We start from the raw sequence: 26844 nt of genomic DNA, 5'->3' as shown, positions 1-26844 counted from the left end.
ATGGCCTTGACGGGTCGAATTTGGGGTACTGTGGACATAATTAGATGGTCTTGGCCTCCAGGAGCTATCCCAGAGTGCTCCATTGTGACCGCTCTGGACAGCACTCTTAACTCAGATGCACTGACCAGGTAGACAGGAAAAGGCCCGCGAACTTTTCAATTTCAATTTCCTGTTTCGCCAGCATGGCAAACTGCAGGTGAGCATGCAGAGCTCATCAGCAGAGATGATCATGATGGAGTCCCAGAATCACAAAAGAGCTCCATCATGGACCGAACAGGAGGTACGGGATCTGATTTCTGTATGGGGAGAGGAATCTGTGCTATCAGAACTCGGTTCCAGTTTTCGAAATGCCAAAACATTTGTCAAAATATTCCAGGGCATGAAGGACAGAGGCCATAACAGGGACCCGAAGCAGTGTCACGTGAAACTTAAGGAGCTGAGTCAAGCCTACCAGAAAACCAGAGAGGCAAACGGCCGCTCCAGGTCAGAGCCCAAAACATGCCGCTTCTATGATAAGCTGCATGCCATTTTAGGGGGGTCAGCCACCACTACCCCAGCCGTGTTGTTTGACTCCTTCAATGGAGATGGAGGCAACACAGAAGCAGGTTTTGGGGATGAGGAAGATGATGATGATGAGGTTGTAGATAGCTCACAGCAAGCAAGTGGAGAAACCGGTTTTCCCGACAGCCAGGAACAGTTTCTCTCCCTGGACCTGGAGCCAGTATCCCCCAACCCACCGAAGGCTGCCTCCCAGTCCCATCAGTCCAAGAAGTGACCTCTGGTGAGTGTACCTTTTAAAATACTATACAAGGTTTAAAAGCAAGCATTTTTAATAGTTAATTTGCCCTGGAATTCGCGGCTCTCCTGGATGTACTCCCAAAGCCTTTGCAAAAGGTTTCTGCGGAGGGCAGCCTTATTCCGTCCACCATGGTAGGACACTTTACCACTCCAGGCCAGTAGCACATACTCAGGAATCATTGTAGAACAAAGCATTGCAGTGTATGTTTGCTGGCATACAAACAACATCCATTCTTTATCTCTCTGTGTTATCCTCAGGAGAGTGATATCATTCATGGTCACCTGGTTGAAATAGGGTGCTTTTCTCAAGGGGACATTCAGAGGTGCCCATTCTGCTGGGCTGTTTGCCTGTAGCTAAACAGAAATGTTCCCCACTGTTAGCCACAGGGGTGGGGGAGGGATGAGGGGCTAGCCACACGGTGGGGGGAGGCAAAATGCGACCTTGGAACAAAAGCACATGTGCTATGTATGTAATGTTAACAGCAAGGTTTACTGTGAAAGAGTGTACCCCATTGTTCTATAAAAAGTGTCTTTTAAAATACCACTGTCCCTTTTTTTTTCTCCACCAGCTGCATGTGTTTCAAGGATCACAGGATCTTCTCCTTCCCAGAGGCTAGCAAAGATTAGAAGGTGAAAAAAACCGCACTTGCGATGAAATATTCCCTGAGCTCATGCTGTCCTCCCACACTGACAGAGCACAGACGAATGTGGGGAGGCAGACAATGTCAGAGTGCAGGAAAGCACAAAATGACCGGGAGGAGAGGTGGCAGGCTGAAGAGAGTAAGTGGTGGGATGAAGAGAGGGCTGAAGCTGAAAGGTGGCAGCAGCGTGATGAGAGGAGGCAGCGTGATCAATGCTGAGGCTGCTGGAGGATCAAACTAATATGCTCCAGCATATGGTTGAGCTACAGGAAAGGTAGCAGGAGCATAGACCGCCGCTACAGCCCCTGTGTACCCAACCACCCTCCTCCCCAAGTTCCATAGCCTCCTCACCCAGATGCCCAAGAACGCCTCCAGCCACCCAGCCACTCCACCCCAGAGGATTGCCCAAGCAACAAAAGGCTGGCATTCAATAAGTTTTAAAGTTTTAAACTTTTAAAGTGCTGTGTGGCCTTGTCCTTCCCTCCTCCACCACCCCTCCTGGGCTACCTTGGAATTTATCCCCCTATTTGTGTGATGAATTAATAAAGAATGCATGAATGTGAAGCAACAATTACTTTATTGCCTCTGCAAGTGGTGATCGAAGGGAGGAGGGGAGGTGATTAGCTTACAGTGAAGTAGAGTGAACCAAGGGGTGGGGGGTTTCATCAAGGAGAAACAAACAGAACTTTCACACCGTAGCCTGGCCAGTCATGAAGCTGGTTTTCAAAGCTTCTCTGATGCACACCACACCCTCCTGTGCTCTTCTAACTGCCCTGGTGTCTGGCTGTGCATAACCAGCAGCCAGGCGATTTGCCTCAACCTCCCACCCCACCATAAATGTCTCCCCCTTACTCTCACAGATATTGTAGAGCGCACAGCAAGCAGTAATAACAGTGGGAATATTGGTTTTGCTGAGGTCTAAGCGAGTCAGTAAACTGCGCCAGCGCGCTTTTAAATGTCCAAATGCACATTTTACCACCATTCTGCACTTGCTCAGCCTGTAGTTGAACAGCTCCTGACTACTGTCCAGGCTGCCTGTATATGGCTTCATGAACCATGGCATTAAGGGGTAGACTGGGTCCCCAAGGATAACTATAGGCATTTCAACATCCCCAACGGTTATTTTCTGGTCTGGGAATAAAACCCCTTCCTTCAGCTTTTGAAACAGAGTTCCTGAAGATGTGAGCATCATGTACCTTTCCCGGCCATCCCACGTTGATGTTGGTGAAATGTCCCTTGTGATCCACCAGTGCTTGCAACACTATTGAAAAGTACCCCTTGCAGTTTATGTACTCACCGGCTTGGTGCTCCGGTGCCAAGACAGGGATATGGGTTCCGTCTATGGCCCCACCACAGTTAGGGAATCCCATTGCAGAAAGCCATCTACTATGACCTGCACATTTCCCAGGGTCACTACCCTTGATATCAGCAGATCTTTGATTGCGTTGGCTACTTGCATCACAGCAGCCCTCACAGTAGATTTGCCCACTCCAAATTCATTCCTGACTGACCGGTAGCTGTCTGGCGTTGCAAGCTTCCACAAGGCTATTGTCACTCGCTTGTGAACTGTGAGGGCTGCTCTCATCTTGGTATTCTTATGCCTCAGGGCAGGGGAAAGCAAGTCACAAAGTTCCATGAAAGTGCTCTTATGCATGCAAAAGTTTCGCAGCCACTGGGAATCGTCCCAAACTTGCAACACTATGCAGTCCCACCAGTCTGTGCTTGTTTTCCGAGCCTAGAATCAGCGTTCCACCACATGAACCTGCCCCATTAGCACCATGATGCCCACATTGCAAGGACCCATGCTTTGAGAGAAGTCTGTTTCGATGTCCTCATCACTCTCGTCACCATGCTGACGTCGCCTACTCGCCCGTTTTCGCTTTGCCAGGTTCTGGTGCTGCATACACTGCTGGATAATGTGTGTGGTGTTTAATGTGCTCCTAATTGCCAAAGTGATCTGAGCAGGCTCCATCCTTGCTGTGGTATAGCGTCTGCACAGAAAAAAGACGCAGAATGATTGTCTGCCATTGCTCTGACGGAGGGAGGGGTGACTGATGACATGGCTTACAGGGTTGGCTTACAGGGAATTAAAATCAACAAACGGGGTGGCTTTGCGAGAAACAGAATGGCCCCCTCAAAGATAGAACTGAAAACCTCAAGGATAGACCTCAAAACTGGTTTTAGCAGACCGTTGATTTCACGGAGGGAGGGAGGAGAAAATGAATACAAAACAAATCTGGTCTATTTCTTGTTTTGATCCACTTCATCTATCTTTATACATCTTGCTGGCAGCAGACTGTGCAGTATGACCGCTAGCCATCGTCATCTCCTGGGTGCTCGGCAGAAGATGGTGCAGTATGACTGCTGGCCATCGTCTTCTGCTGGCTGCAGATTAAAAGACAGTGCACTGCTAGTAGGACTGAATCACCATGAAACAAAACTTACAAGGGAAATGACTTGGCTGAATCACTCCCATGTTTGACCAGGCACCCCGACCTCATTGAGGTTGGTTAAAAGAGCACCCTGGACTATGTCGATGGCGGCTACCAGTCATACTGCACTGTCTGCTGCCAAAAGGCAATAAACTGTTGCTGTATAGCAATGCAGTACTGCGTCTGCCAGCACCCAGGAAACATACGGTGATGGTTATCTGAGCAGGCTCCATGCTTGTCGTGGTATGGGGTCTGCACAGGTAACTCAAGAGAAAAGGCACAAAATGATTGTCTGCCATTGCTTTCATGGAGGGAGGGAGGGAAGGGGGGCCTGACGACATGAACCCAGAACCACCCATGATAATGTTTTAGCCCCATCAGGCACTGGGATTTCTACCCAGAATTCAAATGGGTGGTGGAGCCCACACTCTGGCCCTTCTGCTCCATGTTTTGAGAAGTACAGAAAGCTAAATAGACTGTTTTTAAAAATAATCCATACAGGGTTGCTCCAGCTAGCTCCTCCTCATGACGTTTACTCATTTTCTTAGCCTTGCTTTCATCCTCTCTGTTTATTTACTGGATTCATTTGTATGAATTGTTTGGCTGGGGAAGCAGACGCTTACCAGGCTATCTCAACAGCTCTCCCTTCCTCTCTGAGCTATTTTACCTACGAAGGGGCTTTTTAAAAAATCTAACACCTACCACTGTGGTGTCTGGCAGGCCACTTTAAGCACCTTGCCAGTGATTGATCCAGGTGAGGCTCAATTTGCAAGGACACCATGTCCCTTTGGGATTTGCCACAATGAGGATGATGAGGACTGTAGTGTCTGAGAGCTGCTGCAAGACTGGGCCTGATCCTCTGAGGCATCCACAGCGGTTGAAGGGCACTTGGCCTCTCACAGGAAGCGCTCAGCTACTTGCAGGATCGGGCCCCTCTGGTGGCACCTCCAGGTGCAAACCCAGGTAATCCCGGCCTGCTGGCATCAAGTAGCTTCTCTTTGCTTGGTAATTAGAGAAGCTTAGCAGTGCAGAGAGTGAGAAGCTGCACAGACAGTGCCTGGCTCTCCCTACCCCCCTACCTTGCAAACCTCCACACGAAAGGAGTCTCATTTCTGTGAAGCCTGCATGGAGCTGGCAGGTTTGTGCTTTAAGACAGACATCAAAGTCCCGTCTGGAATGCGTGTGGCTCTACCTGGCTGCAAGAGATGCTGAGCCAATGATCATTAAACAGATACTGCGATTGTTATCGAGCCATAAAAATCAAGGGGAGGCAGAATTCAGGCTTGCCAACAATATTGGTTATTGTTCTCCCCGTGTGGTGCTTTATTAAGCACTATAATCATCTTAATATTCATGTATCTCAGCAGCCATTTTTTTTTCCTTTTAGCTTTTCAATATGTTCCATTCTGGGAAACACTTTTCTTGCATCTTCAGGCAACTCACTCCCCCTCGGGGCAACAGGTGTTTGGTCCACACAGCACCCGGACGACTTCCCTCTCACTGCAAAGAAAAAGGGGATTTTCTCTTCATTTTTTTAAGCTAATTAATGCTGCTGTGTTCAAATTATGACATTATTTCACTACCAGTTAGACCAAAAAAGCTGCGAGCTTTTTGCACCCAAAGATCACTCCTCTGCTTTGCGTGTGTTCCCCAATAAGGAGGGGGATGCTTGCTCCTTAGCTGCTCTTGCAAAATCCAGCAGGGGAAGCTAGGGGGTTCTGTTAGCAATGGGTTAACGGCCAAAATAACAGCTGGAAAATCCAAAGCAGCAAAATGTGGGTCTAGCTTTCAAACCCAAAGGCCAACGTTCAGGGATGTTCAGGTTCTGAGAGCTTGGATTGGCCCGTTGTAGAGAAAGGAGCCATTTGCCAAATTCAGCATTGGACTGAAACTTGGAAGAATATTCTCAGGATGGGAAGCTTTTAATCCAGTTGTGTTTGCCATTCGTTCACTGTCACCCAGATGGCAATTTGTTGGCATAGCCCTTATTTAATGTAGGGCCAGAAAATAAAACTTACTATTTGTCAGGCTGGATCAATAGGCCCTACAATTTCATGTACCATCTGCCATATTCTTAATTTGTTAGCACTGCAGAATTAACTCATGCTTTTACTCAGGTGTTGCCCACCCAGCTCCCATCCACACACCAAACCCTCTGGCTGAGTTTAGTGGTGCTTTCAAGCCAAGTTAGCCGGCCTGTCAGGGGACTTTGGGAAATCTAGACAGAGGCTAAACCACGCATGTGCTGATAATCCCCAGTGCCTTCCCCCAGTTCTTCCCATGTGCCCAGAGGGCCAGACAATTCCTTTCCTAAGTCACTGGGGAAGAATCATAGAGCAGCTCAGTTTCCTGCGGCACAAAGAACCATGGGATATGCCTTTGAAGGGTAGGTACTCACACCCGAGGTAGGCTAACCCAGTCAGGCTAACCCAGTACTGGTCACCTGAGTTAACTGCAGTGAAAACATGCCTTTAGTGGTCCATCAGCAATGGCATGAAGATCAAAGGGTCCCACTACTCCCACTCCTCTGCAGCCATCTCTTTTCACAGAGCTGATTCTCCTTGTCCATGGGCTCTGGACTTCTCCCATGCCCTGCTTGTCTTCAGCATCCCAGACCTGTCTCTTCACTCCCCACCTCCACAACATCCAGACCACTGTTCCTCCACTGAGCACAACCAGGGCAGCAACTTTTCCCTTAGACCGCCCACCACATCTGCAACTGCTAAATGTGTGCCAACTAGCTTAGGGTTCCCCCTGACCTGGGCTCCTCTCCTTCCTGATGCTCCCCTGCAAACCAGCTGCTTGCCAGGTGCTGCTCTAAATTGAAGCCAAATACACACCTTGCACTAGGCATGAGCCTCAATAGGCCTATGTTTGTCTTTGAAAGATGGCAGCTCTCAGCACCTTTGGGCTGTGACTAGAGCTGGGCATGAATTTTGTGGTGATTTTTCATTGGAAAATGCCAGTTTATCCAAATTATTTCTCAAGTGCAGGATGGACTTTCTGGGAGAGAGAGAGAGAGAGAGAGAGAGAGACCCACCCAGAACAGACAAAAGCCCATTCACCTGAAACGTAGGAGATGAAGCTTCCACCTGGCTCATCCCCACTCTAGGGGTGCACCTTAACCACTGGGCCCCTGACTGTCCTAGGGTGAGTCTCACTCTAATTTTTCATGAAAATATTTCAGTTCATGGAAGTTTCCTCCCAGTGCAGAGGGAAACCAAATTCCAAAACCGCACCATATTTCGCAAAACGGAATTCTCCCTTCCGGCCAGCCCTAACCGTGATGCCCTTTTTAAAAATTGGCGTCACATTAGCTATCCTCCCCACCACCCCCACAGCTCTGTGGCAGGAGGAGTTCAGTGCCCCCAACAATTAGTTGGGGGCCCATGCCCCTGCTTCCCCCCGCCCCCGTGCATGCCCCTGTGAGAAAATAGCTGGATAACAGAAACCTTAGGGAATGGCAGCAGACCTGTTATAGGGCTTTAGTTCTGTGGGGCAAACCTATGGCCCTCAGTCCTTACTAACTTTCCACTGATTTCACAATAGCAAATTTTTCTGCACAAGCACCACCCCTCTCAGGTGGCCCATTGCGCAGGGATGCAGTGCTTGATTAGACCCTTTACAAATTCTTGTAAAAGCCAGAAACGTGACTCCGTGAAAATGGTCTCTCCTTCTGCAGCATATCAGCTCCCATCGGGCTTGATCCAAATCCTGTTGAAGTCAGTGGGCATCTTTCCATTGTCTCCAAAGGGCTGGGGATCAGGCCTTTTGTGCCTGCAAGTCATAGGGCCAAATACAGATCTGCTGAAAGCAGTCACAGTTCCATTGAAGTTAATGGAGTTGCATGTGTTTACACCTGGGCTCTAGTATAAAAGTGCCTTATCCCAGTATAGCTTATTCCCCCTCCCGTATGGGAATGCGTAACCTCTCTTTGTTCTTGTATAACTGTGCCCAGGAGGGCACGGAGCAGCATTCACATCACACTCCCCATCAGTACCCCGCCCACGCCAGAGAGGCTAATGATCCAACCAGCGGCCCAAATTCGGTGATTAATGCTAGTCACCTGAGGCACAAGGCTCACATGCTAAGAAAAAGAACTGTGCCCACATCGTGGGGATGGGGAAACATACCACTTTAACTCGACCAGCATAGTTAAATCTCTACAACTTTTGTGCATAGACAGGATGTTATGGCCAGATCCTCAAAGGTATTTAGATGTCTAACTCTCATAGGGGCGCCTAAATATCCTTAGGGCTCTGGGCCTTATTGTCCACACTACACTGAGATAACTAAAGATGTGAATTATAACTGCTTTAAGCCTCTTCTACACAAAAAGTAGTACTGGTTTAACTAAAAGTGTAATTTTTATATCAATTTAAACCAGTACAGCTTTGTGGGGGCACGTCTACTGGTTGAAACCTGGCTTATATTGTTTAACTTGCATCTGCCAGTTTATAGGCTCAAGTTAAAATGCTAGAACTAGTTTTAAACCAATATCAGAGTTCACACAAAAACTGCATCAGTTTAGGTAAACCAATGTAAGTAAATCCAGTTCAATTTCTGTGTGCACATACATAAGCCCCTAGATTTTTCAGCTCCAGTTTCTATGTAACCAAGGCCTCAGTCTGCCCCACTATCAGTCTGGTACCTTTTACAAGCAAACAAATCATTTAAAAGAATATGTGTGCTTGCAATGCATAGCACAGTCTGTGATTGGGGAGGATAGGTACTACAACAATGCAAATAATAACAAATAATATATTAATGCAAAGTACAAAGTAATCTAGGTAGTGCAAAGTACTACATTTTAGGAAGGAAAAATCAAATGTGCAGCTACAAAACGGGGAATAACTGGTTAGCCAGTAGCGCTGCTGAAAAGGACCTGGGGATTCTAGTGGATCACAAATATAAAATGAGTCAACAATGTGATGCAGTCGCAAAAAAAGGTTAATGTCATTGGAGGGGGTAAGACACGGGAGGCAATTGCCCCTCTCTCCATGGCACTGGGGAGGCCTCAGCTGGAATTCTGTGTCCAGTTCTGAGCCCCACACTTTAAGAAAGATGTGGACAAATTGGAGAAAGTCCAGAGGAGAGCAACAACAGCAACAAAAAATGAAGAAGAGTTTAGACAAGCTGACTTATAAGGAAAAGTTAAAAAACCTGGTCATGTCTAGTCTTGAGAAAAGAAGACCAAGAGGGGACCAGATCACAGTCTTCAAATAGGTTAAGAGTAGTTATGAAGAGGATAGTGATCAATTGTTCTCCATGTGCACTGACAAGTTAGGACAAGAAGTAATGTTTGGCTTAATCTGCAAAAGAGAGTTTTAGGTTAGACATCAGGAAAAACTTTCAAACTAGAAGGGTCGCTACACTCTGGAAGAGGCTTCCAAGGGAGGTTGTGGAATCCCCATCACTGGAGGTTCTAAAGAACAGGTTGGACAAACACTTGTCATGGATGGTTTATGTTTGATTGGTCCTGCCTCAGCGCTGGATGCTGGACTAAATTACCTGTTGAGGTCCCTTCCCACCCCATCTTTGTGACTCTCTGGTTTCATAATTAGTTATTAATTATACACACAATTATAGTTATAGACATATGTGTGTATAATTATACACATAATTATACACATAAGGTTTAATGGCTGAATTTTGGAGTCCACACATCTGCGGAAAAGCGAGCTGAATCCTATTCTAACTGACACATCAAAACAGAATGGCCATGTAAGTCCCATTCCCAGACTTGGTACCTCAGTGGAGGATGTAAGAGGCAGGAAGAGCACAGCTTGATCTTCCGATCCCTGGCTGAGTTTGCAGTGGCAGCAGTTAGATCTGGACATCGCTGTGAGAGAATAAATAAACCATCTTTTTCCTGACTAGGTTAAATTTTTCCCTGTCCGTGTGACTGCATGTGAGGTAGAGCAGGGTAGAATCTGGCCCTATTACCTTTAAAGTAAGACGAATACAGGGAGTTCACAATATGGGGTCGCACATGAGGCCTCCTGGAATTCACCCATATTGTCACCACATTCCAGGTCTGATCCGGCATTCTTTGTTCTCTCCGAGCTCCTACTGGCTCCAGCAACAGTTTGGGGTGCAGAGGGGCTGCGGAATCAGGCCTTCCCTTTCTTTCACCTGCTCCTGAGGTATGTACACCTGTGGTTTGTTGGCAGCACACTCAGTTATGCTATGGAGTTTCCCCAAGTTCAAAGCTAGTCTGGTATCTTTGTACCCTGCTGGAAGACGTTTTCCTTTTCACACGGCTTCTGTGTGTGTGTGTGTGTGTGTGTATGTGTGTGTGTGTTTAATAGCTGTAGGAGCAACATCTTTTAATCTTATTTTGCCTCTTTTTAAGATATCCTAAATCTGAAGGCAACAAAAAAAATAATATATAACCTCAGCCTCCCCTGTAAGCACCCTAAGTCCTTGTCTAAACACAAGTTACAGTGCTTTAACTATACCAATGTAATTAAAGAGGCACAAACCCTCCCCTTCCCCCCCAACAGGGTAGACACAGTTAGACCAGTATAAAAGTGCTTATCTTGATCTAGCTTATTCCTGTATGGTAAGGGGAAGCTATAGGGGTATGAGACCAATATAACGGCATGCACACTAAGGATTATACCAGTATAATTATATTAGTAAAGCATCATACCCTCAGTGAATACAGTTATATTGGTTCAAAAGCTGTGTATAGACCAGACTTAAATTGGTTTCTGAACTGAGGCCTGGTCTACCCTTAAAATTTAGGTTGGCATAGTTACATTGCTCAGGGTGTGAAAAATCCACCTCTGTAACATCCCTTTGTCATTATAGGCCAGGGATCGGCAATCTATCGCACACGTGCCAAACATGGCACGCGAGCCAATTTTTAATGGCACGCTGCAGCCTGCTGGACCCAGACAGACAGCAGAGTGCCACTAAAAATCCTGCCCGGCCCAGCCCGCTCTTTTCTACCCCCCGCCCACCGCTCTCTCCTTGCAGGGCGGGCAAGCTTCCCCCTGCCCCCCCGCCTCTTCCCCCAGCGTGCTGTGTTCCTGCCCCTCCTTCTCTCCCTCCCTGCTGCCGATCAGCTGACGGCCCTTGCTACCCAGCGAGCAGGAGAGGGAAAAGCGGAGCCGCAGCGCACTCTCTGCTCCGGGGACCTTGGCAAAGGGGGTGGAATCAGGGCATAGCCCCTCCAGCCCCCTGCCGTGAGCACCCCCACAACCCCAGCCCACACCCCCAGCCCTCTGCCCTGACCCCTGCACCCTCCCACACACCCCAGCCCTCTGCTCTCACCCCCATGACCCCAGCCCACACCCCCAGCCTCTGCCCTGACCCCTGCACCTCCCCACACACACCCCAGCCCTCTGCTCTCACCCCCATGACCCCATCCCACACCCCCAGCCCTCTACCCTGACCCCTGAACCCTCCTCACACACACCCAGCCCTCTGCCCTCACCTCTGCACCCCCCACACAACCTAGCTCTGTGCCCTGACCCCTGCACCCCCCCACAACCCCAGCCCTGACTCCGGAACCCCCCACACATACCCAGCCCCCCTACACCCCATGCCCTGACTCTTGCACCCCCCACATCCCCATTCCCACCGTGAGCACTAAACGGGAGCTCCTGTACACACAGACCCCCATTCCCACCTGCATCCCTCGCACCAAATGGGAGCTGCCCAGATAAGTGCACCATACCCAAACCTCCTGCCCCAACCCTGAGCCCCCTCCCTCATTCTAGCTCCTGGCCAGACCCTGCACCCCAACCCCCAGCCTGTCCTTCACCCCCAGCCCTGTGCTCAGTGCACTCCCACCCTCATCTCGGTGCAGAGAGAGGAAGAGAATGGGCCAGAACCAGGGAGAAGGTAGGTACCTACTCCATGTGGACAGGGCTGGGACTCCGCTCAGCCCACTGCTGGTCTGGGATTCCGGCTGCCGGCCCCGCTCAGCCCATTGCCGATCTAGGGTTCTGGCTGCCTGCCCCTTGCCAGCCAGGGTCCCAGCTGCAGGCCCCGCTCAGCCCGCTGCTGGCCTAGGTGAACGGAACCCGAGGCTGGCAGCGGGCTGAGTGGGCCAGCAGCATAAGATCAGCATTTTAATTTAATTTTAAATGAAGCTTCTTAAACATTTTGAAAACCTTGTTTACATACGACAATAGTTTAGTTATATAATATATAGACTTATAGAGAGAGACCTTCTAAAAATTGTTAAAATGTATTATTGGCACGCGAAACATTAAATTAAAGTGAATAAATGAAGACTCGGCACACGACTTCTAAAAGGTTGCCGACCCCGTTATAGGCTGTACCTACATTATGGGGTCTTGCTATGTATGCCCGGTAGCTATGCCACTCTAGTCCCCATAGTGTAGACATGGCCTCTGTTAGTTAAACAGTTCAGGTTAAATCAGTTTCCACACAAAGCAGTTGCACTGGTTTAACTAAATTGATTTACTTGTCTACAGATGAAGTTATCTGGGAATAGCTATTCCAGAAAACCTCTGTGTGGACACTCTTGTCCTGGAATAAGAGAGCCTTGATCCTGTTTAGCTTAATCCACTTTCAAAACCCTGGTCTACACTATGAGTTTAGGTTGAATTTAGCAGCATTAGGTGGATTTAACCCTCCACACGAACAAGCCTATTTTGTCGACTTAAAGGGCTCTTAAAATCGATTTCTGTACTCCTCCCCGGTGAGGGGAGTAGTGCTAAAATTGACCCTGCTGGGTCGAATTTGGGGTAATGTGGATGCAATTCAACGTATTGGCCTCCAGGAGCTATCCCAGAGTGCTCCATTGTGACAGCTCTGGACAGCACTCTCAACTCAGATGCACTGGCCAGCTAGATAGGAAAAGCCCCAGGAACTTTTGAATTTCATTTCCTGTTTGGCCAGCATCGCGAGCTGATCAGCACAGGTGATCATTCAGAGCTCATCAGCACAAGTGACCATGGAGTCCCAGAATCGCAAAAGGGGACCAAACGGGAGACACTGGATTGATCACTGTTTGGGAAGAAAAATCCATGCAGGGAGGACTTCGCTCCAAAAGACGAAATGCCAATATATTTGCCAAAATCTCCAAGGGCATGATGGACAGAGGCTACAACAGGGACACACAGCAGTGCTGTGTGAAAGTTAAGGAGCTGAGGCAAGCCTACCAAAAAACAAAGGATGCAAATGGTCGCTCTGGGTCAGAGCCCCATACATGCCACTTCTACGATGAGCTGTATGCTGTTCTAGGGAGCGCCCCTACCACTACCCCACCACTGTCCATGGACGCCTGCAAGGGGGAAGTCTCACGCAACAGGGATGAGGATTTTGTGGATGAGGAAGATGATGATGAGGAGGAGGTTGAGGATAGCTCACAGCAGGCAAGCGGAGAATCCCTTCTCCCTGGCAGCCAGGAATTGTTCATCACCCTGAAACCAATATCATCCCAACCCCCCAAGGTGGGCTCCTGGACCATGAAGCCAGAGATGGCACCTCTGATGAGTGTACCTTTGTAAATATAATACAGGGTTTAAAAGCAGTCGTGTTTAATTATTCATTTGCCCTGAAGACTTGGGATGCATTCGCGGCCAGTATAGCTACTGGAAAAGTCTGTTAACATGTGTGGGGATGGAGCGGGAATCCTCCAGGGACATCTCCATGAAGCTCTCCTGGAGGTACTCTAAAAGCCTTTGCAGAAGATTTCTGGGGAGGTCAGCCTTATTCCGTCCTCCATGGTAGTCCACTTTTACCACGCCAAGCCAGTAGCAAGTAGTCTGGAATCATAGCAGAACAAAGCATTGCAGCGAATTGGCCCAGGCTTTGGTGGCATTCACACATTCTTTATTTCTTTATGTTAGCCTCAGGAGAATGATATCATTCATGGTCACCTGGTTCAAATATGGGAAATTTGTTTAAGGGGACATTCAGAGGTGCCTGTTCCTGCTGGGCTGTTTGCGTTTGGCTGACAGGGATCTTCCCTGATACTAGCCACACTGTGGAGGTGGGGTGGGAGTGTGAAGTGATCATCCCAGAGAACTGGAGGGGTGGAGTGGGGTTGGGTTGTGCTGCACATTCACCCTAAAACCACAGCCCCTCCTTTTAAATGGCCAACCCAATGAGCTTTGCTTGGTATGGGAAAGGAGGGCGCTGCTGTTTGAAACCGTTCCCACATGTTATGAAGGTTGAAGAAGCCGAAACCCTTTGCCTTACCATGGCTGTATGCAAGCCGAATTCTGTTGCCCAGCCGAGCGTGTGTGATGTCTCACACCAAACCGGCAGGCACTCAATATAAGAGGCAAAATGCGACGTTGGACCAAAAGCACATGTGCTATGTAATGTGAATCACTTGATTCAGTGTGAAATAGTCTTTCCTTTGTTCTCTAAAATGTATCTTTCTACATACTATTCTCCCTTTTTTTCCTCTCGCAGCTGAAAATGTTTCTATGCTCCCCCTATCATCTCTGTCCCAGAGACTAGTGCAGATTAGAAGGCGAAAAAAACGCACTCGCGATGAAATGTTCTCAGAGCTCATGCAGTCCTCCCATACTGAAAGAGCTCAGTAGAATGTGTGGAGGCAAACAATGGCAGAGACCAGGAAAGCGTTAACTGAACGTGATGAGAGAAGGGAGGAACACGATGAGAAGACGGAGGAGCGCAATGAAAGGAGGCAGGATGCATTGCTGAGTCTAATGGGGGAGCAAACTGACATGCTCAGGCATCTGGTGGAGCTGCAGAAAAGGCAGCAGGAGCACAGACAACCGCTGCAGCCCCTATATAACTGCCTGCCCTCCTCCCCAAGTTCCATGTCCTCCTCACCCAGATGCCCAAGAACATGGAGCGGGGAGGCTATGGGCACTCAGCCACTCCACTCCAGAAGATTGCCCAAGCAACAGAAGGCTGGCATTCAATAAGTTTTGAACTGTAGTATGGCCTTGTCCTTCCCTCCTCCCCATCCCTCCCATGCTACCTTGCGAGTTTTCCCCCATTTGTGTGATGAATTAATAAAGAATGCATGATTTTGAAACAATAATGACTTTTATTGCCCCTGAAAGTGGTGATCAAAGGGAGGAGGTCAGTTGGCTTACAGGAAAGTAGAGTCAACCAAGGGGGTGAGTTTTCATCAAGGAGAAACAAACAGAACAAACAGAACTGTCATACCATAGCCTGGCCAGTCATGAAACTGGTTTTCAAAGCTTCTCTGATGCACAGGGCGCCCAGCTGTGCTCTTCTAATCGCCCTGGTGTCTGGCTGCACGTAATCAGCCACCAAGTGATTTGCCTCAACCTCCCAACCCACCATAAATGTCTCCCCCTTACTCTCACAGATATTGTGGAGCACACAGCAAGCAGCAATAACAATGGGAATATTCGCTGAGGTCTAACCTAGTCAGTAAACTGTGCCAGCGAGCTTTTAAATGTCCAAATGCACATTCTACCACCATTCTGCACTTGCTCAACCTATAGTTGAACTGCTCCTTACTACTGTCTAGGGTGCCTGTGTATGGCTTCATAAGCCAGGACATTAAGGGGTAGGCTGGGTCCCCAAGGATAACTATAGGCATTTCAACATCCCCAACAGTAATTTTCTGGTCTGGGAAATAAGTTCCTTCCTGCAGCTGTTCAAACAGACCAGCGTTCCTGAAGACGTGAGCATCATGCACCTTTCCCGGCCATCCCACGCTGATGTCGGTGAAACGTCAGTTGTAATCCACCTGTGCTTGCAGCACCATTGAAAAATACCCCTTGCAGTTTATGTACTGGCTGCCAAGGTGGTCCGGTCCCAAGATAGGGATATGCATTCTGTCTAGCACCCCATCACAGTTAGGGAATCCCATTGCAGCAAAGCCATCCACTATGACCTGCACATTTCCCAGAGTCACTACTCTTGATAGCAGCAGCTCAGTGTTTGCTTTGGCTACTTGGATCACAGCAGCCCCCACAGTAGATTTGCCCAATCCAAATTCATTCCCAACTGACCGGTAGCTGTCTGGCGTTGCAAGCTTCCAGAGGGCTATCGCCACTCGCTTGTGAACTGTGAGGGCTGCTCTCATCTTGGTATTCTTGCGCCTCAGGGCAGGGGAAAGCAAGTCACAAAGTTCCATGAAAGTGCCCTTACGCATGCGAAAGTTTCGCAGCCACTGGGAATCGTCCCAGACCCGCAATACTATGTGGTCCCACCAGTCTGTGCTTGTTTCCCGGGCCCAGAATCAGCGTTCCACCGCATGAACCTGCCCCATTACCACCATGATGTCCAAATAGCCAGGGCCCACGCTTTGAGAGACATCTGTGTCCATGTCCTCATCACTCTCGTGATGGCACTGTCGTCACCTCCTCACCTGCTTTTGCAGGTTCTGCACATACTGCAGGATAATGCGCGAGGTGTTTGCAATGCTCACAACAGCAGTGGTGAGCTGAGCAGGCTCCATGCTTGCCATGGTCTGGCATCTGCAGGAGAGCAGAGTTGTAGCGGAAGCAGTGGATGACAACAGTTAGCACCGTGCACATTTCCCGAGGAAGAACACAAGTACCCGGAAGCACATGACAGACAACATGGCGAAATTTGCTATCGAGACAGAGCAGCAGAGCAGAGTTGCAGCGGAAGCGGTGGATGATAATAACGGTTAGCAGTCCTACTGCACCGTCTGCTGACAGCAGTATGGTGTCTGCATGGAAAAAAGGCATGAAACGATTGTCTGCCGTTGCTTTCACGGAGGGAAGGGCGACTGACAACATCTACGCAAAACCACCTGCAACAATGTTTTTGCCCCATCAGGCATTGGGAGCTCAATCCAGAATTCCAATGGGCAGTGGAGATCGCGGAAACTGTGGGATAGCTACTCACAGTGCAACGCTCCAAAAGTCGACGCTAGCCATGGTTCTGTGGATGCACTCCACCGACTTAATGCGCTTAGTGTGGACATATGCAATTGACTGTATAAAACTGATTTCTAAAAACTGACTTCTATAAGATCGACCTAATTTCATAGCGTAGACATACCTAAAGAGGGGTAAATTAGGCAGGAACCAGGCAATCTTACCCCAGAACAAGAGTGTCCACACATGGAGTTATTGTGGAATAGTTCTTGTGCTTTAAATTTGCACCCTTCCTTAATCCAAAACAATTTTCATGTGTAGACAAGTGAAACTGATTTAATGAAATCTCTGTAATGTCGATGTGTTGTCCACGCTTTTGAAAAATGTTTATATTCCTCTGTGGGCTACAACTCTAAGCTGACTGAAGACTCAGACTGTCATCACAACATTGGTTATAATAATCAAAAGACAACAAACCTGATTCACCTTGGCCTTGCACCCTGTGGAGTTATTCCCATCTGTACATCAGTCCCCAGATGCCATTTTGAGACAATTCACTGTTGTCCCTAGTGCCTGTTAGTATCAGTGGGGTGGCTTGTTTCCCAGCAGCTCATGAGACAGTCCTTTTCCTTGGTGGCTGCTATCTCATACTCCACAGTTGAAAGGTTTGTTGAACATGGGGCCTGATTGTCCATTCCCTTGTCCCTTGGGCAGTCAATTACACTTGGGCTAATGAGTTACACACACTTTGTACAAGCGTGAATAACTCCACAGGGTGCAAGGCAGTGGAGAATCAAGTTTGTTGTCTTTCGGTTATTATAATTAATGTTGTGGTGATAGCCTGAGTCTTCAGTCAGCTTGAAGCTGTAGCCCAGAGAGGAATATAAACATTTTTCAAAAGCGTGGACAATAGCTATTCCACAATAACTCCATGTGCGGACACTCTTGTGTGTGGACACAATGTTCTGGGGTACATTGTTCTGAGGTACTAAGTGTTGACCCTGGTGCCTAATAATAACACTTTAAATACTGTGTCAATATTGTTAATGTGTCACTGCTGATCAAAGAACATGTACAAGAGGAGAGACAGCCATATGTTACAAAGATCTGCAGAATCCATTGCATGTGGTATTTCTATTGGGTGTTGTAACTGAGCCTGGATTGTGAGCGGAGTAGAAAGTGAACACTACTTTTTTCCCCGTATGTGGCTCCTGGGTAATGAGAAATCTTAGGGGAAAGCAACAAAAACGGATACATAAATTCCTCCAAATTAAGAAAAAAAATCTTACCGGTTCAACTATGTGCAAGTAAAAATGAAGAAGAAGAAAAAAAAAGGTTAAACACTTAACATAGGAGAGGTGTGTCAAAGGTTAAACTGCCCTATTGGTTAAACTGAGCGGAGCCGCTGCATTTTCCTAATTCTTAACACCTTGGTGGAAAGCCTGAGCTAGGTCCTTGCTGAACTGTGCCTGTGGAGACAGAGGGATAATGAGTAAACCTGCCATATTGCAACAATGCAGATCATGTGAGAAAACCACATGTAGTGTGAAGGGATTTCACCATACAAATGTGTGGTTCCTTTCCAGAGCTCCAGTAGAGAAACTGGTTTCAGAGTAGCAGCCGTGTTAGTCTGTATTTGCAAAAAGGAAAGGAGTACTTGTGGCACCTTAGAGACTAACAAATTTATTAGAGCATAAGCTTTCGTGAGCTACATCCGATGAAGTGAGCTGTAGCTCATGAAAGCTTATGCTCTAATAAATTTGTTAGTCTCTAAGGTGCCACAAGTACTCCTTTTCTTTTTAGTAGAGAAACTGTTTCTACTGTAAATAAAGAGACACCTCTAGCTGGTAGAACCCTTATTATCCCTCCTCTAAAGGCATTTTGTCTGAATAGAATTGCAGTGAAACCTCGATTTCTCTTGGTGGCATGGGGGACATGAAATTAATTCACATAAATCAGGCCCATTTACTGTGAATGATGCATGTTGAGTGAGATGACCTCATTTTGAATAACAGGTTTTCAGAGGAATCCGGCTCAGATGATTGAGGTTTTACCCACTGTATTGTGGATCATAATACTTTGTCCTACCACAGCAGCATTCAGCCCGTGGTCTCCGTGTTCTGTACAGTCACTGGGTAAGCCTCACAGCACCCTCCTGGGGAAGGTGCATCCAGTGTTGTGATCCTCATTTTACACAGGGCTCAGAAACAGCTGGTATACACCCATGTGCCATATTGAACCCAGTTGGACTCACCCCCTTCCTGCCCCTATCAGCATCAGCAGCTAATAGGAACAATTAGTTTGGGAAACCTATTTGGGTCTTGTTTGATTGTAAGCTCCCCGGGGCAGGGCATGTCTTTTAATCTGTGTACAACCCCTAGCATAATGGGGCCCCAGTCCTGACTTGGGCATCTGGGTGCAGAATGTATCATAGGAATAATGAGGCAGAGAGAGATTAAGTGACTTGCCGCAAGGTCACATCATGAGTAAATGGTGGAGCTAGGCACAGAATCCAGGAGTCCTGACTCCCTGTACCTAAACTGAACTGACCTCTGAACAATAAAATAATTAGCAGTAGTTGTAGCGACATTGCAGTAGAGCCTAGACGCCCCAAACTAGGCTCAGAGCCCCTTTGCGCTGGGCGCTGTACATATGCACACAACGGAATGATGCGCCCTTCCCCAGAGAGCGTACAGTCTAAGCTGAGATACAATGAACAGATGGGGGAGGGCAAGAAACAATAATATTCACTGATCTTGCAGTTTATTTCCCTGGGAGATTTTCTCTTCAGTGACTCCCTCCTCATCTGCTGTGGCCTGACTCCTTGCCCTTCCCCCACATGCAAATTTCTAAGATCATTAGGAGACCTCCTATCCCACTCCCGCTCAATCCTAAAAGGGGACTGGAGGTGAGCAATTAGAGCCTATTTATTTCTGTTAGCTTTGGAAAGATAATGGATGGCAAAAAGGGTAGGCTGACTATAAGCAGAACATTGGCTAGCAACGATTTCTGAAGCGTCTTGTAGCAGTTGTTTCCAGTTTGCAGTCCTGTTTGTGTCTGTGAAGAAGACATGCATTTTCTCAGCTCTCCTCTCATGTTCCCACTTGCCTCTCACCTCCATGGAAGTAGAATGAAGATCCCTTCACTTTATACCACTTGGCTTTGACTGAATAGCTTCCAGTTACCTTGAAACCTAAGCTTCTTTTGAACTCATTTGAAGTCAGTTGCATTCTTGGAAGGAGATGAGCCTGAGAACTTGGATCATCTGATGAGAGTGATAACACTGCTGCTAAAACCCGATGCCCCGTGGCATGCACAAGCCAGAAAACATCTGCACCTGCTTATGTGGAAAAAGCATTAGGACTCTTAAAACAGGAGGCTAGCCTTACATAAGCCAAAGGCCATTTTCTCAGGGATTCCCTCTGACATTTCCCCTTAATATTTCCCTTTGGGACAAGCATCCTTCAGATCTAGCCTACGATCTCTGAGTCTGTTCTCCAGACTATGATGGTCTCTACGGAGCACTCTCTAGATTTGGATAGTGGCTCCTCTGGACTGGCAAAATGGGGCTACCTGAGAGACGCTAAAAGCATTGTGTATCCGTCTCATCTTTCTAGGTATTTATTACGCTTGTTACACTCTGACCTCAGTATCCCATTGACAGGGCTAAGTCTATTGCCGCTGGAGTGTTATATCTATCTTTCTAGGTCGGTTCTTATTTTGTTGCCAAGTCAGTCCCCATAGTAACTGCGCACCTCACCTTGCTACCTGAGCTCGTTCCTGCACAGACAGAGAGCTTAGCGTTGAACTCCTACCTCTCACCTGGCAAAACTTGAGTGTTAGTAGATTGCCCAGCAGGCCTCAGTTGACTGTTTGGCTTTGTTTTAATAGAATTGTCAGTGATAATAAAGACTTTAAAAGGAAGGAAACCTATCCCAGAGCCCAAATAATAAAACCAGGTTAGTTTGCAGTCACTGATTTCTTCCAGTCAAATGTACTAGCTAGGCTAAACTGACTGGATACAGCAGTGTGAGTGCAGGGTCATCAAGAGGAAAGTTGGCTAGAAGGTGGGTAGAGAGCACTCAGATCTGAATTTTGAACATCCCGATACAGGAGTGTTAGGATCTGAGGTTTTGGTTCAGGTCCATCTGTGCTGTGGACGACCTTTTTGATACCTTTTGCCTTCCTGCATCATTCCACCTTCCTGACTTCCCATTACTTTAAAATATCATCTTAAAATACTAATTTTAATCTTGTCATACCACTTAATTTGTATCTAGTGCTGCTATTTGGTAACTATAATTTAGCTTAGTGCTTACTGCAGTGAACAGACCCATTGATTTAAATAGAACTACTCTGGGTAGTACGGACTTTGCTCAGTAGTGAGGCCTGGTCTACCCTAGAGGGAAAGATCCATGGAAGCTGCCTTGGGTTGACCTATCGGTGGAAGTGTCTTCACTTAAATTTGGCTTCCGCCTTTCTCCACCAATTTAGTAAGACCACCTCCCTGAGTGGCATAGAGTCATGGTCAATGTAATTAGGTTGTCACAGTGTGAGTGTAGACACGGCACTGCTTACGTTGACCATTACTGGCCACCAGGAGCCATCCCACAATGGTCCATACTGACAAAACAATTGATGCAGTGCTCCTGGTGAGGACACATACCCCCAACACAAGCAGTGCCCAGGGGCCCCAGCCAATTGGAGGCCTCTGGAAAAATGGGTGCCCCAACCCACTTCACCCGCCCAGCGCTCCTGCTGGGAAGGTGGGTTGGGGCATGGGAGCTTACCCCCTCCCTACACCTAGCAATCCCGCCAGGGAGTGGGGGAAGCTCCTGTGCCCTGATACCACTCCCTGGCAAGAGCACTAGGTGGGCGGAGCAGGATAAGTCCCCACACCCTAACCCCGCTCCCCAGCAGGAGTGCCACGCGGGCGGAGTGGGACAAGCCCCTGCAGCCTGACCCCACTCCTCGGCAGGAGCGCTGGATAGGCGGGGGATTTCCCCTCACCCCGACCCTGCTCGCTGGCAGGAGTGTCAGTGGGCTGTGGTGGGGGCTGTAGGCAGAAGAGGTGGGAAGGGGTCCCCATTTGCTCTAGGGCTCCACAAACTTGTAATCCACCTCTGGGCAGAAGAAGCCAAGTGTGCACACATACACAAGTGATTTAATAGCTGCGGTGGCTGTATGCCAACATGGCAGTGTGTGCAGGCTCAGTGAAGTTTGCAAGGCATTTTGGGTCACATTTAAATGCCAGCGCTACATACTTGTAAGTTCACTGTCATAACCATTTGAAACAACAACACACTATCTATTTACTTCTAAGGGTTCAATCACCACAGGACCTCACCTAAGCACCCCACAAATATTAATGAATTTAGCTACCCCAGGGAAGTATCTAAATATCATTGTCCCCATTTTAGAGATGGGCACAGAGGTGCTGAGGAACCTGCTCAGGGATACACAGGAAATCTGTAGCAGTCTGAGAAATTGACCTCAGAGTTGCTAGGTCATCATCTAGTGCCCACAAACCCATCCCTCTATTCCAATGCAGCAAACTGACCTCAGCCAAGAACGTCGCTGACACATTTGAAATAGTTTTTATTGCATAGATTCTTTTAAAAAAAATATTGTAATGGTGGAGGAAGGGGAAAGAGGCAGATGACTCGGGGTTGCATGCTCAAAAGGAGTTAGTCTCCTAATTTCTATTTAGGATCCTTGCACTGAAATCAATTCACTTCTAGAATAAGTTTGTTTTTAACTGCCAAAAGGCATATTCAGGACTAAATTTTGATTTCAGTAGGATTGCATGAATATAAGTAAGGGGCACAATTTTGTTTTATGAGCTGCCATCAGTTGAGCCATTTTGAAAAGAAAATTCACGCTCAGGGCATAAACTGGCTATCTGCAGGAGTCAGGAAGGATTTCTTTCAACCATTGCACAACTGGGTTTTCAACCCCCCTCTAAAGCGTCAGGCATTGGTAACTGCCAGAGAACAAAGAAACTGATGGACCGGTTGGGTAATCCATTCCGGTAATGCTGAATGCTACTCGTATCAAATCCTGCTACCTTACACAGAGTCACCCCACTGAAACCAATGAATCTACTGGTGGAATGAGGTACTACTTTATGTGAGTAAGGGTGGAAAAGTCTGGACTGGCCCTTAACTTAGATTCTAAAAAGAATAATGATTATGCTTATATTAGCCTTACAAACACAGTCTTGCTGCTTTTGACTGTTCAAGACCATACATGTTTTTTTCAGAGAGGGAGGTGTGGCGGGAGTTAATTTGGGATATTTTTAGTTGGAGCAGGAGATCTGTGTGGTCTCATAGGCTGCTTTACAATAAATCTGTAAGCTTCATGACAGGTACTATTCTTATCTTTTGATCTCCTTTGAGTTATTCAGCAGCTCTGAGTAACACACGTCTTGACAGTCGGCACATTTATTGGTAAAACATTGCTTCATTTTTGTCTTCAAACAAAAGTAGAATAGATGTAGTAAGTATCTGGTTACTGTAGGAAGTCATGGGGAGGTATAAGATAGATTTGTCATAATAAAGGCCTGATTCTGCATGCCTTGTGTGCCCAGAACGTCTATGGCTTTCAGCATAAATTGTACAAAGACAAGTATTATCAGAAATAAACAAATGGAGGGTTATGTGCAAACTCTTTATTTGATCCCTAGAAAGGTTCCAGAGACAGCAAACCAACAGAATGTTGCAGGCTAGACTCATCTCTGGTGTAACCTTATTAGCCTCAAGGGAATCACACAGGGATGAAACTGGCTACGTGCATTTGCAATTTGCGGCTTGATCCTGCTCCCATCAAAAGCCCTGTCAGCACAGCATATGAGCTCTGGGGGGTCACATGGATATAACCTCATTCCATGGATCACATGTCTATAACCTCATTGCATGGCAGCTCTTCAGACATACAGAGGAAGAATGATCCCCTGGTTATGGCTCAACTCTCCGTATTGCCCCTAGCTGCCTGTGGGAAAGTCTCTCTGAGTCTCAGTTCTCCACCTGTAAAATGGGGATGCTATTAGGGTGATCACCCATCCTGAATTGGGTGGGACAGTCCTGAAATGCAGAGTTCAAGTCCCAGTCCTGGGCTGAATGATCCCAGGACAGCATTTGTCCTGGATCCCCTGCGGTGCTTCTCTGTGCCTGCCTGAGGTTCAGGGGTGGCACAAGCCTCTTCCTGGAGGGGGCTGGGGCCACGAGGCCTAGTCCGCGATCATTCTCTCCCCCTCCCCCCCCAGGCGCCACCCCCTGGTCAGGCCAGAAGCCAGAGCCGGGTAGTAGTAAGAGCTGCCCAGGGAATCCAGACTGGCTGCTCTGTGGTGAGCCCCAGACCCTCCAACTCCCTTTTCCCGCCCCTTCCCTGCAGGCCTCACCCCCGCTCCGCCTCTTCCCCAAGTCCCCGCTCCTGCCCTGCCCCTTCTCCCCGAGGTCCCACCCCGATCACTCTTCTTTCCCCCTCCCTCCGTCGCTCACTGCTTTACAAGTGTCCTTCCCTCCATGCTTGGGAAGGACTCGCTTGCAGAGCTGGGGCTGGGAGCTGCAGCCACCCGATGCAGGTAGGAGGTGGCCCCGGCTGAGTAGGGGCTGGAGTGGGTGATGACTCGGTGTCTCCCCACCTCCCTCACCAGCAGTAACCTGGCTTTGGGTGTCCGGTCAATAGATCTGACCAGACACCTTTTTGACTGGACTTTGTAGTTGAAAACAGGACACCTGGCCACCCTAATTGCACCCCAAAGGGCGCAGACATGGATTGGAGGCTGCTTTGGGGCAACCTGCCCAGGGCAGGTGGAGATCCAGGGCTCCTTATAGTGGCCCAGGCTCCCTGGGTGGCTCATACCCCAGCCCAGCTCTGGCTTCCATCCTGACCAGTGGGACGAGCAGGAGTGGGAAGGGGGCTTGGAGAAGAGGAGGGGTTGGAGTGGGATCTCAGGGGGAAGTGGAGGAGCAGGGGTGGGGCCACCAAGGAGTTGGGGCTCCTGCATGTGTCCTGCTTTTGCCTTTTGAAAAGGTGCTTCCCTACCTCACAGTGGTATTGTGAGGCCCTCAAATACTGTGGTAAGAAGGCCCATGTAAGTACTCGAGGTAGCTTTGACAAGCTGTTTGTCTGCCTTTCAGGTTATAAGCTCTTCAAGGCAGGGATTGTCTTCTATTCCATGTTTGTACAGTGCCTAGCACATTGGGGGGCCTCAACCCAATTTGGTGCTGTCAGGTACTGCCAGAATAATAATAATAAATGATGCTGATAGAATAATGTAACTCAGTTGAACGGTTCCCGTTAACTTCAAAGGGTGTAGGATCTGGCACCTAAAGAAGCTAAAATTTTCAAAGTTGGGTTTAGAAACCTGGCTTCAGGCAACCCAGTTTGAACTGATTCCTTCATGAGTGTCGTGTTGTCATCAATTTTTCCTGCTTGCTAAGGCCAGCTTTTCCATTAGAGCTGTGATTCCTATTAGACCATCTAGTCTGATCTCCTGTATCTCATAGGCCCTGTACTGAGCCCAATAATTTGGGTTAGGCCTTGGATATCTTCCTAAAGACTGTGCTGGAAGGTTCACTCAGCCAGTCCACCGAAGAGATCCTGACTGCAGATTGCTAGCCTTTCATCCATTACTCCTGGCTAATGCTAACCCCAGGAGGTGGTTCTAGGGCCCCACTCTCCTGCAGTTTCTCCAGCATCTTCACAAAGACAAGGGATACACGCACCATTTTCTGCCAAGATTAATTTAGGCTCCAACCCTGCAAGGCTTACACATGGGAGTGATTTGGTTCAGGTCAGGAGTCCCTGGAGTTCAATGGAACTACCCACATGAGTACATTCACTTACATGTGCGTTTGCAGGATCAGGACATAGGTGCTGGAACTACGGGTGCTGCCACACCCCTTGGTTTAAAGCGCTTTCCATCATATACAGGGTTTACAGTTTCAATGGATCTTAGCACCCCATTATACAAATTCCAGCATCCCTGGATCAGGGCCTTTGTAAGCTATACAGAGCAGGTATTGTGTCTTCCCATATATCTGTACAGCACCCAGCATCTTGGTCTACTGCAATACAATTTGAAATAATTATTTCTTAACAAACTAGACATGGTCCCTTCCCCATTGGGCTTACTGTCTAAGGCCCCAGTCCAGTGCTGAGTTGCATCCAGGCCTGTCGGGAGCTCTGTGCAAGATCAGGGCGTAAGAAGAGACATGATCAGACCAGCAAAGCGAAACCAAGGTTTAGCAAAGTTGAGATCATGGATCAGCCCAATGGTACTGCTCACACCTTAATAGAATGGTCTAGGGGTCAAAGGCAGCAGGCGTGTTTTGACATGAACTCTAAAGGTTGAGGAGCAGAATGGGTATCAGACTGGGAAGAGAGAAAGCAGGAGAGTAGGGAAGTCAGGGTTGTCAGGGCATGCAATCAGGGCAGAATGGGGAGGTGGGGATGGGGAGGAAGTTAGGATCAAGAAAGGGAAAACAGCTGACTTGATAACCATGTGGGTAGACACAGCTCAGTGAACTGACCAAAGCAAAACTGGATCAATGGCTGCAACTAAGTTCAAGCTGCAGAGTTAATACTTGTAGCAGAGCAGCCAGTCAGGTGAGAGGGATGGTGAAGAACTATACAGGTGAATTAAGTGACACTAGTAACAATAACAAGCAGCAAACAAAGGGGCAGAAATGGTACAAGGTGGTTCCTGCCACAGGAACTGGTCTTTTGCCTCCTGGGGGAGGCAGGGGTTGGGGCAGAGAAAAGTCAAATACCTAGATTATTATTTTTGTGGTCCAGAAATGTGTCCAGACTAGAATCCTATTTCTGAACCTGGGGCTAGCTCCCAACTTTACTGAGCCCAAACTGGAAAGCCAACTCGAAACACCCTCAGTTTAGAGTTAATTCAAATCTAATCCCAGGTCCAGCCATCATGATTCTTTCATGAATACTAGGTCATAGACAAGGTTTGAAAGGGTTTTAACTTCAGGGTACAGGCCAAACTCCACCTTGGCTTATTACATGCTGCCCACTTCCCCTTCCCCTTGCAGCTTTGATTGGTTACAGTCTTCTATGCTGCCTTTCCTACAGTCTTGTGAAAGTTATTTACATACCCTTTGTTCATTGTATGCCCTGTTGTCGCTGCTCAATTCAGGATGGGGCTCCGAAACCATTTCTTCGTAT

This window comes from Dermochelys coriacea, chromosome 4, assembly GCF_009764565.3.
Source record: "Dermochelys coriacea isolate rDerCor1 chromosome 4, rDerCor1.pri.v4, whole genome shotgun sequence".
NCBI lineage: Eukaryota > Metazoa > Chordata > Testudines > Dermochelyidae > Dermochelys > Dermochelys coriacea.
This window is presented reverse-complemented; position numbering follows the sequence as displayed.